This window comes from Pristiophorus japonicus, chromosome 4 (genome assembly GCF_044704955.1).
Source record: "Pristiophorus japonicus isolate sPriJap1 chromosome 4, sPriJap1.hap1, whole genome shotgun sequence".
NCBI classification, from domain to species: Eukaryota; Metazoa; Chordata; class Chondrichthyes; family Pristiophoridae; genus Pristiophorus; species Pristiophorus japonicus.
Window position 1 is genome coordinate 157383995 of NC_091980.1, and position 9887 is coordinate 157393881.

The 9887-nt window shown below is 40.1% G+C and overlaps 1 protein-coding gene across 2 annotated transcripts in view; it reads right to left on the reverse strand.

Annotated features, from left to right (window-relative positions):
• Positions 1 to 9594, reverse strand: part of LOC139263127 (tau-tubulin kinase 2-like) — a 269673-nt gene extending 260079 nt beyond the window's left edge. For both annotated transcript variants that reach the window (XM_070878715.1, XM_070878714.1), the window contains exon 1: positions 9234 to 9594. The gene's annotated coding sequence lies outside the window, so the exon portion shown is untranslated. The remainder of the gene's footprint in view (positions 1 to 9233) is intronic.
• Between the last annotated feature and the right edge of the window lie 293 nt (positions 9595 to 9887).

A 9887-nucleotide genomic window follows, 5' to 3' on the forward strand; every position in this document is an offset into this window, starting at 1 on the left:
TCTGGGGAAATGGCAGCAAATCCTTCAAGGAAGTTTTAATGAGAGCTGTAGTAAACCAACAGGGAATCTGCAGAACATTCTACCCATCTGCTTATCAATTAGAGCCCCATGAGCAAATGTTTTATTCTAATGGAAACAGGATTCTTTAATTAAACAAAACTCAGAACTTTTAAGATGCAACTATTGGTTCATCCTCTTGATCAAACAATAACAATTTAAACTTTCAGGAGGTAAATCAAGAAACAAGTCAAAATCACTGTCTAGGTTCAACTAATTTACAGTACTGATTAACAGATGGAACTTACAATTATTGATTTGTGTAGAGGGGACATCCGGCTATTCTCAGTAACTTAACTTGGTTTATAAGCTGACACTCCAATGCAGTGCTGAGGGAGCACTGAACTGTTGGGGGGGGGTGCCGTCTTTCGGATTAGATGTTAAACCCTCTCAGGTGGACGTAAAAGATCCCATGGCACTATTTCAAAGAAGAGCAGGGGAGTTCTCCCCAGTGTCCTGGCCAATATTTATCACTCAAATCAACATCAGTAAAACAGCTCATCTGGTCATTACTACATTGCTGATTGTGGGACCTTGCTGTGCACAATTGGCTTCCACATTTCCTATATTACAACAGTGACTACACTTCAAGTACTTCATTGGCTGTAAAGCACTTTGGGACATCTGGTGGTCATGAAAGATATCATATAAATTCAAGATTTTTTTTTATTGGTCCAGGTGAAATCAAAGACAATATTCAAAATGGTAATGATGAGTTAATATAAAATTTTAAATAAGACCTCAATTAGAGTACAGTACTGTGTGTGGTATTGGGTTCCACACTATAGGAAGGACATTGAAGCTTGAGAGATGGAACAACACAGATGCACTAGGATTCTGCTTGGTATGAGGAAATATTAAAAGATTTGAAAAGTTGGGTCTTTTTTTGTTCGAACATACCAATTATAGGACACTTTAATAGAACTGTTTAAAAATTATGAATGGATGAGACGGGGTAGATAGAAGCAGTTTCCAGTAGCTATGGGGTCAAAGAGAGGTTGCAGACACTAAATTCAATGCAAGAGATTTAGAACAGAGAGCAGGAGAAGCGTCTTTACAGAGTTGTGAGGCTGTGGAATTCACTTCCAGGGTTAGTGGTTATAGGTGGATGAAGGGATAGGGAACAGGATGGGTAATTTTCCATTCGGATTATTTGTTTGCCTGGAGGGTAAATGCTGGCACAGACTGTTGGACCAAATGGCCTGTTTCCATGTTGTAACTTCTATGTCTATGGCCCTGGCTACTTATAAACTGGGATATAGGGTCAGGTTTGTTGGGAGGGGTTAGAGGGGAGGTTCTCCCCCTTTCTCTTGAAGGTTGTGATCATGAGGTATAGTTCCACAGGCACCAGCAGCTGCCCAGTACCTAGCTCAATTGGTCATTCTTTGTTAGAATCAGATAACGAGTGGTGACTGGCTATTCTGACCAGGAGGGCAAATTGCAGCAGTCTTAGCCTTACCAGACAAACACACATTTAGTTTTCAGCAGTGTTCAATTAGTTTCAACTGAATCTATGGAACTATGCATTTGCACCACTCCAAGACTCGCAGAATTAAAATGAACATTGGGTGGAATATTGTTGAAGTTCAGAAACAGTTAACTGGACTCTTAATGCACTTTGCTAGCAATTGGAAAAATGCTGTTTTCCAGCTCAATTGCGCAGTGAGCTATCAAGCTATCATTCTGGGGCGATGTCATGCGAATGTATGGCACTTCCCCACTGGAGAGAAATGCTAAATCAGACAGTCAGCCTGAACTGGTCTCAGGTATCTAATGCCCAGTCACAAATCAGCACAGTTGAAGTCCTGGGAACAGGTTACCCACTTAAACAAGGATCAAGAGGAGAAAAAAAAAGCTAAATGTTAATTTAAGTCGTCCACTGAAATAGTGAGAAATAACCATCTATAAAACTCAATGTTGATAGATACAAGATCGTTACTGGCATAGCTATAGCAAATTAAATGTTGTTGCCAAAGGCTTTCAGCTGGGCATGTTTTTCCCCCACAATGAAGGATCTAATTGTTCAGCTGTTCATATATGTTTCTCCCCCTCCCATGACGTCAAAATGTTTTGGCATTCTTGTGCTAAGAAAATGGCTTGCAGAAGACATCGCTATGCTTCAATTTCCACGACCCATTTCCCATTGGGTATGACTGGGTATTATCAAAAAGATACAAAATAATTGGCTGCCGAATAATTACTAATCCTGAGGGTCTGGCACACTGAAAACATCTGAAGTGAATCAACCACCAGACTATCTGAACACAGCTGTAGAGTAGAAGCTCTTTGGTTCTATGCTAGAATTGAGGATCTAAAGCCATCAGATAAGCCCCATATTCAAATATCAGATCGCACAGGTAGTGTCACCCCAAAATCCAGGGCAAACATTGTTGCTTCATTTTATAGTAATTAACAGAAGATACATTATGAGCAGCATACCTTATTGAGAGAGAGAGAGCACTTTGAGTCTCATCGCCAAGAGCAAACAGAAAACAAGCGCAGGCAGCGGAAGGAGCGTGCAGCAAACCAGGTCCCCCCACCCTTGCAGAAGACGAAGCACATCACTATGCCTCAATTTCCACAACCCATTTCTCATTGGGTATGACTGGGTATTATCAAAAAGATACAACATAATTGACTGCCGAATAATTACTAATCGTGAGGGAGGTGTGGCACACTGAAAACATCTGAAGTGAATCGACCACCAGACTATCTTTAACCACAGTCTGTCCCAACTGTGACAGAGACTGTAGTTCCCATATTGGTCTATTCAGTCACCTGAGAACTCACTTTTAGAGTGGAAACAAACCTACCTCGAGTTCAAGGGCTGCCTATGAAAGAATATTCAGTGAGTATTCACGTCTGCAATTTTTCACATCGCATTCCATTAAACTTCAGTTACAAGATGATTTCTTGTTCACAAATTGTAGCATTCCATTGCATTAGGTCCTGTTCACCCACCATTCCATTCAGACTTGCACTGGCTCCCTGTCCTACATAGTATTACATTTTAAATTGGTCTTCAAATCCCTCAATGGTCTGGCCTCCACCCGATCTCTACAACTTTCTCCAGTCCTCAGACACTGGCCTATTGTGTTCCCCCCCCATCACCAATTGGTTTATAGCTATTAAAAAGGTTCAAGCAAGCTTGCAATCATCCATCCTGATCTCTTCCTCAATGCTTAGCCACTGTTCTCTTATCTCCTTGTGAAGTGCATCAGAATATTTACGTTGAAGGTGCTACAAAAGGGGGAGAAATTGAAGTATTTTTCTACAGAAGTTATTAGGACATAGAATCTTGTGTCAGAAGTTGCTACTAAAGCAGAAGCCATAACTTGAAATGGAATTGGACAAGTATTTGAAATAGAATATAAAAAAGGATATGGGGAAAGGCAAGGCAATGGAATTAGAGTTGATAAATCTAGTTGAAGAACTACAATTGGCACAGGCATGGTGAACCGAACTGCGCTGTAATTTCAGAGTACAGTACTGAACTTGCAACATGAATAAATTATATACAGTGCCAGCCAATGCTTAGTGGGTAGCACACTCGCCTGAGTCAGAAGGTTGTGGCTTCAAGTCTCACTCCATGGATTTGAACACATAATCCAGGCGGTCACTCCCAGTGCAGTGCTGAGGGAGTATTGCACTGTTGGAGGTGCCGTCTTTTGAAAGAGATGCTAAACCAAGGTCCTGTCTCCCCTCTCAATTGGATGTAAAAGATTTCATGGCACTAGTTTGAAGAGCAGGGGAGTACTCCCGGTGTCCTGGCCAACATTTATCCCTCATTCAACACTTGAAACAGATTATCTGATCATTATTTCATGGCTGTGCGTGGAACTTGCTTTAAGCAAATTGGCTGCCACACTTCCCGACATTACAAGTGACTACACTTTAAAAGTATTTTGTTTCGGGCTGTCCGATGGTTGTGAAAGGCACTATATAAATGCAAGTTAAGGCACATACAACAACACAGACATCCACACCTATATGCAAACACTTCCATCCAGATGTAGACACTCAAGAGTGAGCAAGCAAGAAAGAGCGAGCAAGAATACAGTAACACTCTCAGCTTGAGACTGAAAACAACCAATACCCACAGACAAAAGATTGAACTGTTCATTTTCAATATGAAACTGAGTGGTAGATCATTGGGACGCTGCTATTTGAAATATATGAATTCAGATATAGAATCTTCAATTAACATTCATGGAAAAACTCTAGCTTCTGTATTTAGCAACATTTGAGTGCGTTATACGGATTCCTCCAAAATGTAAAACTGAAATTGTTGCTGCTTTTCTTCAGATAGTGTACAGTAATTAATTTTAACTGCCAATGATTCCTGAACTACATTCCTTACTGGTGCAAACAAGGGTTTTTTTGTCTGTTTCATCTAAGGTACTGTATATGAGTATCAACAATATTCAGAACATTCAAATAAGTTTTCTAGAATCAGCACAATCACTACTGAATTGAGGTTAAAAACATCCAAGACAAGGCAGCTATAATTTGATAGACTTGTGGCTACTAACCTAAAAATGCATGTTTCGGTTCGTGTAATCTGCATATCACAGGTGGTACATTACAAACTAGTGTGACAACTGTAATCACTCAGTATTGTAGTGAGCTGTAAATCATGCCACAATATATTCACAGGTCTGTGGTTTCTTACAATTTATCAATACACAAAGCATATTTACATTTTTTAAGACAAACAAATTAAAATGTTCATTATTTTTAAATCTTTCCTTTTATCCTATTTTAGTATCTTGCTGCTTCCATACGGTGTCCAGTCAATTGTTATGTAGGGTGGGGCACTACGATAGAAACATTTAGCAACCCAATCAAGCATCTAAGATTCAATTTAAACCAGGTCCTCTAAATGAGATTGCAATGCTTTACCATTAAAGTTACTGATTACATGAACTAGATATCACCAGTATGCTGATTTTCACCTTAATTTTACATGAGAAATGTTATGACATACAGATGTCAGTAAATTTTTGGGAAGAAACAAAACAGATAATGTACAAGCAGTTTAATCTCGATGTTGCTTCTGCACACCAACTACAATAGTAAAGAATAATCACATCATCTTCATGGTATTCTGGTAAACCCAAAAGTTAAAGTACAATTACAACATTAAATTACAATAATTGCTGTAATTAAAGCCAATCATCATCAGTACTTCCTTATTCCAGAATTATAGTGTAACATCTTTCCAAACACAGGTACATTAACCAGATTCATCAATAGGTCTAAAACCTACAAAACTATTTATGGGCTATTCTTAGCCTGAGGTCCATTTGATGTAATAGGGGAAAAAGGCTGAAGGATATTTACATTTTTTTTAAAATCCGCTCCCATTTTCTCTTAACCTTAGTATCAGCTTGGTTTATTTGGTAGCATTTTCGACCCAAGTCAGGAGGTCATGAGTTCAAGCCCCAATATGGACTTGAGCATATAACCCAGGCTGACACTCCAGTGCAGTAATTGAGGGAGTGCTGTGTCATTTAGATGAGACATTAAACCTAGGACCCATCTGCTTTCTCAAGTGCACATTAAAAAAATCCCACAGCACTAACTGGAAGAGCAAGGAGTACAGTCTCCCAGTACTGGTTAACAAACCTCCCTCAACCAAACGAGATTCTTTTCTTCAAATGATTCATTTGTTGTTTGTGGGGCCTTGCTTTGTGTACATTTGCTTACACCACAGTGACTGCAATTCAAAAGTAATCTATCAATTAAAAGTGCTTTTCAATGTGTTCAGACTTTAATCATACAAACATGTTCTTTCTTTAATATGTATTTTGATAGCATCCAGGGAGGGGGGCTTAGGGGGAGAAAAGTAAAACCTGCAAAGGGTCTTCAATTTCACCAAAGACAGTGTGACATGTTTGTTTGCATTCATCAGTTAATGTAGCCAAGCCACACAATTCCAGTTGTTCCAAGTGTTTTGTCACAATCCTGTGTAATATTCATTGAGTGTTAGTTCCATGCTCAGCAATTAGGATGATACTGGACAAGTATATTCAACCACTGGCCACACAACTGGCTTGAGGTGTCCACTTTATAAAGACGACGTTCAAAATGTGTCAGATAGTAGGGGTGGTCACTTACGTTGATATACAGTACTAAAACATTATCCTGGGCTTCCGAAAAGTATGGCACTACAAGCTCTTTTGATGCATGTCTTTCAAGTACAAAAAAGGTGCCAGCTCCTTTAAAATTAATATAATTTTATCTTTTGAGATTTATTTCCACATCACTGAAGTCTTGCAATTTACTACCTTCAAACCAGCTTGAAATTTACTCCAGTTAGGACAGCGGGAGCTTTATATTTTGCAGTGGTATCTGTATGAACCTGAAGGTTATTGATGAGTGTCAGTAAAATATGGTCCATGTTTAATTTCTAGAGAGCTACTGCCATTGGTACCTAAACATTCTGACAATTGTTCACCTACTTTAACTTGATTGGAAGATCTTTTATCTTCCAGGCTTTAAAATACTAACCATCCTTAATAGATTAATTACTAGTGTACCAGGTTTAAAATGTTAAAAACTAACTCACTGGGCATGGTGGTTACAAAAATCTCGGTGGCCGAAATCACATTCCAAACTCTCAATGTTGGCCATTAAAATAGATGCTTTCAAAAATTAGCTTCCGATTACAAGATGCCTACAAAACTAGAAAACCACTGACCAATCGAGACAATTGAAACATCTGGTACAGGAATTCAAATCTTGATTTTGACCCACACTATCACCACCTTTCTTTATTATCCTCAGAGACAACCAGCTAATTTCTGTTAAATACAAATCTGTAACAACATTCGTTATTTCCTGGGAACAAACCTCAAAAACCTGTTACTGAAAACTCAATGTTTTATTTTTTGCCTAAGTACTTAATGCAATGAATAGGCATGAAAATTATCGTGTCCCCAAGTACCAAATAAGGTTTAAATCTTAAAAATTCAGAACTGCATCCATTTTAAACATCCAAGCTCAAATCACGTATTTCCTGCCCTTGATTTCAGTCTCGTCCGAGCACTATTTTCACCTAGCAAATACAATGAGATACTTATTCAGGACAGGACCCAACAGAACTCCCTCAGTGCCCTGTTCGATATACTCGTCAAGAACCTCAAAAGAAGTCTTGCCAGTAAGCCTGTACATACTTAGTCAGGAGTGTTACATAAAACTTAACAACTACCAACCACTCCATTTGTAGGTTTCATCCAATTTATTATCTACTATTGATTATCCAGGACAGACCTTAGCAAAGGACAATGGTACAGTCCAGGAAAACAACTGGACGTATTCATGAATAAAAATTCACTCCGGATCTACAGCATCTACATTCTTACTGGTCTGGAAAATGGCAATCAAAACTTAGCTCCCAAAAGCCAGGGTGAATTAGTTCAGTTTCACAATACAGGACAGCTGAAAAGTTAACAAACCACTATGAATTAATTCAACAAAATGCATCTAAACATTTTTCTAAATGTTATACACCTATAACATAAAATGGTACATAAATTTCACAGACAACAAAAAAAAGTTTGTTTTAAAATTAAGCTGTGTTGACATAAACCATTTTAAACTCAACTCGATATTTGATTTAAAATTTCAGTAACTAATATAGCATTCTGTTCAACAATAACAGTTAATGTGTTATCTGAACATCATTTTGCATATAAATGGAACATCTCATGTTACATGATCTCCTAAATACATAAACCCGATGTTTTTAAGAGACATGACGGAATGCTACACCTAACCACTTAGCACAGAATAAGTGCGACAAATACAGCAATCCAAATATATCCCTTTAATTTTTAAACATCAGATATTGAATACACACAAATAACTGCCTCTGCACACAATGACGCAAATCCTTGAACAGAATACACCATGAGGCAGTAATATTGCAGTGGAATTTCATTTTCTGCGGCATCTCCACTTCTGCCAATGAATGGCACCTCTATCGTCGTTCCTTAATTCAAGGATCCATTCCAGGAACACCTCGTCCTGTCAGGGCAAAATGTACCCCCACCCCCCACCACAAAAATATCACCGCTGCGGCTGTTTCACTTCCAATTACTTCTAAACAAATGCAACTGCGTTGTTTCAAGGTCAATGGCTTTTACATGATCGCAGATTGAAGCAAGCCGGCTTCCAAATATCTGGGAAGATGAGAGCGGATTGCTCGGCCCTGCAAATCGTCTTACCAAAAACAAACTGCGAGGCCTTCATAACACGCACTGCAAATAATGTCTACGTTTATGGATTCCGCTGGCCGAGAGGATGGATGATGGGGGGGGGGGGGGGGGGAGGAGGGGGTTGTGTGCATTCAGCAGAAAGCACTGATCAATGCTGTGACTACAGTATGTGTCAAACAGAACATGGGACCACAAGACGTGATTAAATTATAATCAGGTTGAGTAGGAGGGCTTAATATGATTGAGATTCTTGGGGATCTGCTCATATATATATATATATATTAGAGATAGATAGATAGATAGATAGATAGATAGATAGATAGATATATATATATATATATATAGATAGAGATATCTATATCTAGAGAGATATAGATAGATAGCTAAACACGGTACTGGAATACACACACATTTAAAAGATTATAAATGATTCAGCAGGTTGTGGTTTTGAGAAACCTAGAAAAATGGCCAGGCTTATTCCCATCCAGACTTTCTCCAGAGATAGCATCATTTAATCCCAAATAAAAAGCACTCTCACCCCTAAAAACTAAAATCAACCGATCAGAGAGGGGGGGAAAAACAAAGTAGCATTATATATAACATCTTTGTCTCTCCCCTGCCTCACTCCATTTTAATATATTGAATGACCAGGCACACACTTGGGGGGGGGGCCGGGAGAGATCAGGACATGTTTGCTCTCTCTTTCTTTCTCTCTCGGTTAGGTGGATAAACAACTTGTATTTATATAGCGCTTCACAGTTGTTTTTGAAAACAAAAACAAACTACATTTGACACTAAGCCACATAAAGAAGGCGGCTGGTTAAACGCCCCTTGTGTGTGAGAGTCAGTGACTATAACATTCTCCAGTCCAGGCAACATCCTCCTGGTCAATCTCCTCTGTAACCTCGACTGCTGGAAGCACATCTTTCCTGGCTTCAAATAAAAGCAGCTTACCTGTGAAATAGCTCGACATCACCATCCTTCTCCTCATGAGCAGCAGCAGCGCCGACACCATCATCCCCCGGCCCAAGCTCACTCACTCACAGGCCGTCCGCTTCTTCCACTCAGCTTAGAGCGGCCGCGAGCTTTTCCTCCGTCCTTGTTTCATCTCTCCCCCTTCATAAGTGAGGGGGGGGGGGTTGTGAGGGAAGGAAAAAAAAAAAGAGGGGAAAAAAAACCCCAGCACCTCACACAGTAACAAATAAATTAAATTCCTCCTCAGTCAGCACCAACAAGCAGCTTTGGCTCCTCCTCCTCCTCCGCCGTCCATTATTGCAGCAACCTCTTACGTCGCGCTGTACCATCGCAACCGGCCCCCCGAGTCCACTCGAAAAAGCGGACGACGCACGGCACGCGCGCACACAAGTCCCCGCCCTTTTTTTTCATTCCATTTGCACAATTGGACGGCGGCCACGCCCGCGGCTCGTAGGCGGGGCCACGTACCCTCGTCCCGCCCCACCTCGCTTGTTGGCGGGCGGCCATGTCCGTCAAATAGCGTCACAGTACTGCCGCATTCCGCTCGGAGCTGATTGGCGAAATCCTTTATTTCTGCTCCTCCCACCACCCGCTTCCCAATCTCAAGGTTCCCAGAATCCGCCGCGCGTAGCC